Source organism: Sinocyclocheilus anshuiensis, unplaced genomic scaffold, assembly GCF_001515605.1.
Source record: "Sinocyclocheilus anshuiensis isolate Anshui unplaced genomic scaffold, SAMN03320099.WGS_v1.1 scaffold499, whole genome shotgun sequence".
Lineage (NCBI taxonomy): Eukaryota > Metazoa > Chordata > Actinopteri > Cypriniformes > Cyprinidae > Sinocyclocheilus > Sinocyclocheilus anshuiensis.
Genome location: NW_015551033.1, coordinates 124,060 through 130,305, shown reverse-complemented (window position 1 = coordinate 130,305; position 6,246 = coordinate 124,060).

The window sequence follows — 6,246 nt, the reverse complement described above, 5'->3', positions numbered from 1 at the left end:
ATTCACGAGGAAAATAAATACATGCAAAAGATCAGTTAAGCAGGTAAATAGAGGCAATCTGTCCGTCATGTATTTAGGAACATTATGAAAAGCTCATCAAAGACATTCAGATCTCACCCATCTCTACATCTGCACATGTTCATTAGTCCAGATTTGATGTGGATTGCTGTCACTGCTGGGTTTGGATCAATATGAGGCGAGTCATTTTTATTTCTGGGGAATTATTCCTGAAATTCAACTTCCTCTGATCTTGGACGAGTGGGTTTTGGTAACTGGTGTCCAGTTCAGGAGTTCAGCGTGACCCGTACAGCCCTCTTATTCCAGCTGAAATCTTGGAGTGATATTCATGAAGGCTGAGCATCCTTCTGTCAGCGCGGTCACAGGAACGAATCCCAGCGCTCGTCAAGGGCACCTTCAGCTCCTCCGGGACGCTCCGTGACCCTCTGGCTCTCTTGCTCAGAGACTCTGAAGAGCATGAGCTGGGGAAGATTCACAGGAGTCGCGGGACCGAAGCTCACACACAAGATCGCTGGAGATTCAGTTTTCTGGAATGATTCTGCAGAACTGAGCTATTGTGGCAGTGTATGTGCTGAATGTAACTGTTGATTCAATTGTGTCTGTTTTTAGAATTTTAGGAGAAACATCTGAGGAAAAGTTGATACTTTGAATCGCCTCCTGACATTTTCATCATCCGGTCAATGGAATCCATGGATAAAATCAGGCCCCACTCAGATTTTCTCTCAGTGAATATATTGCTCGTGTCACATTATGGATTGTAATCCATTTTATTTTTCCCCAGATTTTGAGTTTTCTGTTTTAATTTTTATCTGGATTGCAGTTTTTATGGTTAATTAAATCATTCAATAATCAATTGAATTCACAAATTACTTTTTGAACTTTTGAAATGCAACCAAATGAAAATATAACAATTCCTTTATAACAGAACACTGCAGTTATTTATTTGTTTGTTTATTTATTTATGATATAAAGTGCTGCAGAGCACTTTTTTTTTATTAATTAAAAAATGTAATATAATTCTGAAGTAATTTCTTCAAGTTAAACAAACTTTTATTTTGGCGATTTGTAGATTAGACCTTTGAGTTTTTCTCATTTGTTGTGACAACAATTATTTCCCATGAAATCTGTTTTATTCCCAAAATGTTCCCAAACTTTTATTTATTTTTTTTATTCCAATTTTAATGGGTAAATTAAATTTTAATAATCAAAAAGCATGTCTGATCAATTGAATTCATAAAACTTCAACAATTGAATCAATCTTCTGAAATGTAATCAAATGAAAATGTAACAGTTTCCTTACAACACAACACTGCAGTTTTATTTAAATCTTATTTATTTATTTATTTATGTCTGTCTGTCTAATAAAGTTCTTTAAATATTTGCTTAATTATAAATTTTGATATAAAGCTGTCTTAATTTCTTCAACTTAAACCAAACTTGTATTTTGTGCTCTATCCATAATAACTCTTCCTCCAGTGAAAAAGTGTTCTGGTGTGAATCAGGAGAGAAATCTGCACAGATCAAGCAGTGTTTAAACAGCTCTAAACTAATATGTGGCTGGATTCTGACGTGAGAGACAACAGGAGATGCACTTTTTCACTGGAGGAAGAGTTATTATGCATTATGAACTCTATGGTATTTTAGTTAAAAACGTCTTAATGCTGGATTAGTTTCAGCTTTTGTCTTCTCCAGATGTTAACTAATGGACTGGAGTGCTGTGGATTACTTGTGGATTATTGTGATGTTTTTATCAGCTGTTTGGACTCTCATTCTGACGGCACCCATTCACTGCAGAGCATCCATTGCTGAGACACTGATGCAATGCTATATTATATCTTCGTCAAATGTCCATGTGTGGCTATAAAAACACCTTTAATCAGTTTAAAATCGTTCGCCGTGAGCATTCAGTACACAAACTCAAACACCCCGCAGAGACTCGTCTATGCAACTGTTTGTGGTCCAAATCTGGTCTCAGACTCCCTCCACCTGCATGAATGCCCTGCTGTCCCAATTAGAAGGAAAAGGTTCAGCCCGCGGCTCTCCGGTTTTATCCTGTTGCTCTCCACAGCCTTCCCACTGTGACTTAGAGCATATCTCACCGCCGCTCCGACAAGAAACACATCATTTAATGCCTGTAATGATGCCACTATCTTATTGCGTTACTGAAACAGTATGAATAAATCTTGATTTTATCCATGAGCAACTGATTGGATAGTTGAAAAATAATATTAAATAATAAGAAAATTGTTTTATAATAACATGCACCAGTCATTCACAATAAGATGGGGAACACTGATTAAGACAGTTAATTTAGATTTTATCTTGAAAAATATAAAACTGAAATGTGTGATTTCAGTGCAACTAGTGGCGGCAAAAAGAATTGCATTCTGACCGATTTTTGCACTTTGCCACTAATGGTGCATAAATTACACTCTTCACTAAAGACGCTGAGGTTTTCTGCAGAAAAAGTTTCAATATATTTAAATGAACTTGTCAAGGCTTTAAACAAGCTGCAAGGTCATTATGAGGGAATGAAAACTCTCATTGCATAACTGCAGATTTAACCGTAAAAACCGAGTGTTGCAGCACAGCACAGTCACGGCGCATGGCTTTCCTTCAACTTTTATTTCCCTGAACAGCAACTGCAGTGCCAGCACATATCACTCAGCAGAACTCTTCCAGCATCCCAACCTTGCGACTTGTTGCATCATAACGCGCTTGCCAAACAGGTCATTATTTGTCAACACCCGAATTTGCTGGAGATAAACTGTGAGGAACCGCTTTAACACAGATCTGTGAATCGTCTGAGGACTAATCTCATTATGTGTCCCATTATTCTCCAGCGTCTGTTGCCATAAAGAGCCACGGCCCTTTGTTTCCAGAGAGCCTTTGAATTGTCAGGGGCCCCATGAGGGTCCATTCATCCCACAGAGACGAGATGCAAAGCAAACAGCCAGCGTTAGACACAGTTCAGCACTTGTGCAGCTGTTCAGAGCCGTTTGAGTGGTATGTTGAGTGGCTTGTGAATGTACGTCTTAAATATTACTCAGAAAATCCTTCTCCCTATTAGGTGTTCCCAGTCAAAAATGGCTTGTAAATCTCTCATTATGCTATATGATTACCAAATATTGGATCTTCTTAAGAACTTGTTTTGTTTCATTTAGCACATGTTTTGTATTTCTTTTTGGAGCTGATTGGTTAATAATGGCTTTTTCACTTAAAAACGTTGGTGCATAAGCTCAGATCAACCAATCAGTTCCAAAAAGAAATACAAAGCCTGTGCTGATTGAAACAATCAATGATGCCTACAATCAGTGCTGGGGAAAGTTACTTTTAGAAGTAATGCATTACAATATTGCGTTACTCCATAAAAAAGTAACTAATTGCATTACTTAGTTACTTTTTATGTGAAGTAATGCATTACTTTGGAGTTACTTTTGTGTTACTTTTTGTCATCTGGGCTGAGCTTGCTTTATTTTTGTTTGTTTTTAAATAACAAAAAAACCCAATGCTGCCTACAATCAACCAGTTCCAAAAACGAATACAAAGCCTGGGCTAATTGAAAGAAAACAAGTTGATAAAACAATTGAACCCATGAAGATCGAAGAAGATTGAATCCTCATTCTTGAGTGAACATTACCAAAATTATCCACAAATAATGCTTTCTTCACTTAAAAACTGTGATGCGTTAGCTCAGATCAACCAATCAGTTCAAAAGAGAAATGCAAAGCCTGTGCTAATTGCAACAAAATAAGTTGATTATTTACAAGCTATTTTTATGTAGGCCGGTCAATTTTGAGCGTGGGAAAAAAATCCCAAAAAGTACAAAATTATCTTTTTTTGGGGTGGATAGTTATCATACCCTGAGTGAGCAAAGTCAGTACATTTTAGTCCAATGTGATAACATTAACAAGCATTTTTTGGGGAAAAATTACCAGAACACAAAATAGACATGTATGCACGTTTGCATTGCAATTGCCTTATGTCAGAGCTACTATGTCACACCCAAACACACCCTTATCATTCCTGACTCTAAAGAAACATGCACACATCTGCACATGCATATAAAATCCTGTTTTTACGTAGCATGTGTCGATTCTTGATAAACAGAAGCGCAAATCCCAGGAAGTTCCAGCCAGATTTGGGAAACTCGCATTGTCAATACTAAAATCAATTTCCTGTTTGTTTGCAATCTTTATAGTTTTACCTTGGAAGAGGAACGCTCTCATGTCGTCACGGAAACCTTGCACCTGTGTCACACCGGAAAACCCTTCTCCAGGACTGAACTCTTGGAAAACGCTGATCCGAACCGCCGGATCCACTCCGAACGCAGCGACTTCAACACAATCACAACACACACCATTAAAACAAAGACGATTTCACATCGGTAAGAACATTACAGCATTCAGTGTTCACACACACACACACAAAGCATCTTTTTCATGACTTTCACTGACTTTGCCAGGCCTGGAAATCAAATTCCTTGATCTTCTGTGAGCATGGGAATCCTGTAGCCTATATATTACGTTTAATATTTTTAAGTCAAGTCACATTTATGTATACAGCACTTTGTACAATACATAAAAATAGTAGTGTTGATAAATTTCAACAATTATAAAATGACTTCACTTTCAGCTATTATTGTATGACTATTATATATTTTTATATATATGTTATCATAATTTGATTTATGCATTAAAATGCATTAAAATAGCCATTAAAAAGAATTATAATAACCATAATATAACAAGAACAGTGATGTTAGCACGGAATACACCTCTGAATCTGTGATTACTGACTTGGACAGCTGCATGGAGATGAATGCATGAGCAGCTATTGAGAAATAACTGATAATAGCCACCTGCACTCATAATCATCGGACCAGACTCTAATAATTGATGTCTCTGCCTACCTGCCACCGCGTAAAATAATCCAACAAACAACTGTAATAATCCCATGGTGGATAATGCAATTAGTCCATATTGCGATACTCCACGAAAAGGCGCACAAATGCAATCACATAAAAGAGGGATTGTTCGTCCTCATTCAGACATTCCCACAGGACGAGAGGAGCATCACCGGAGCCGCACAGGTGGTTCTGCTGGGTTATTGCGCAGCGCAGCGCATTAGACTGACTGCAGAGCGAGCGCGACGATCCGCCAGCCTGCTTCTGCTCAGAGAGAGGGAGAGACAGAGCGAGAGAGAGAGAGAGAGAGAGAGAGGGAGAGACAGAGAGGGAGTGGGGGAGAGAGAGAGGGAGAGAGAGGAACGCACAGAGCTCGTGACCCCCCTGGTGGCGCTACACGGACGAGACGCGTTTGAAAGGCTGACGTTAGAATGTTGGACATGTTTGTAGCAACTTATAATGTTACAACTGCACATAATGTAATAAGTATTACATTATTATTGTAATAAAATGTTCATAATGTAATAATTTTCTCAAAATGTAATAAAATCCTAAGCTCTTAATGTAATAACAATTATTACATTATGAGAAATGTATTACATTATAAACTGACCAAAAATATTGTGATATTGTCATAATTATATAATTATACTTATAATAAAGTAAAAGCAGCCCAGTATAAGGGACAGTCAAAATAGTTGTGCTGTTTAGCCTATGTATAAATAAAAGATCTCAATATTTGAAAAAAAAAGACATATTTACTTTGCTTAATCTTTTAATGTACAAATTAATTTCTTTTTTTGATTAATTTGTACATGAATGGATTAAGCAAAGCAAATATGTTCACGTCTGAGATTCATTTTAGCATTTATAGAATAACGTCTCTAGGTTACGTATGTAACCATGGTTCCCCGAGGGAACGAGACGCTGTGTCGAGATTCGCTTTGGGAACGCCCCTGCGTGACCGCGTTCTGAAGCACGTGTAAAATCAGTCCAATGGAGCAGCGAGACGTCACGAGCGGGGTAACGTGAGCGCCAGGAAGTATAAAAGCGCATCCGGCAGAGCTTTTATTCTTCTAGGTTATAGAAGCGGACAAAAGTGTGCGGAGAGGACCAGCGCAAACAGATCCACTTCCGCCTGGCCAAATTCCCTCCAGAGGAGCTCCACCACCTCGGGGTGGAGTCTCCATCCCCCGGGCCTCAGCCCCTATCTCGACAGGATGTCTGCCCCCTGATTGAGATACCCAAGGATGTAAACTGCTCTTAGCGAGAGGAGCTTCCCCTGAGCCCACAGAAGGATCTGGCGCGCCAGCTTGTACAAA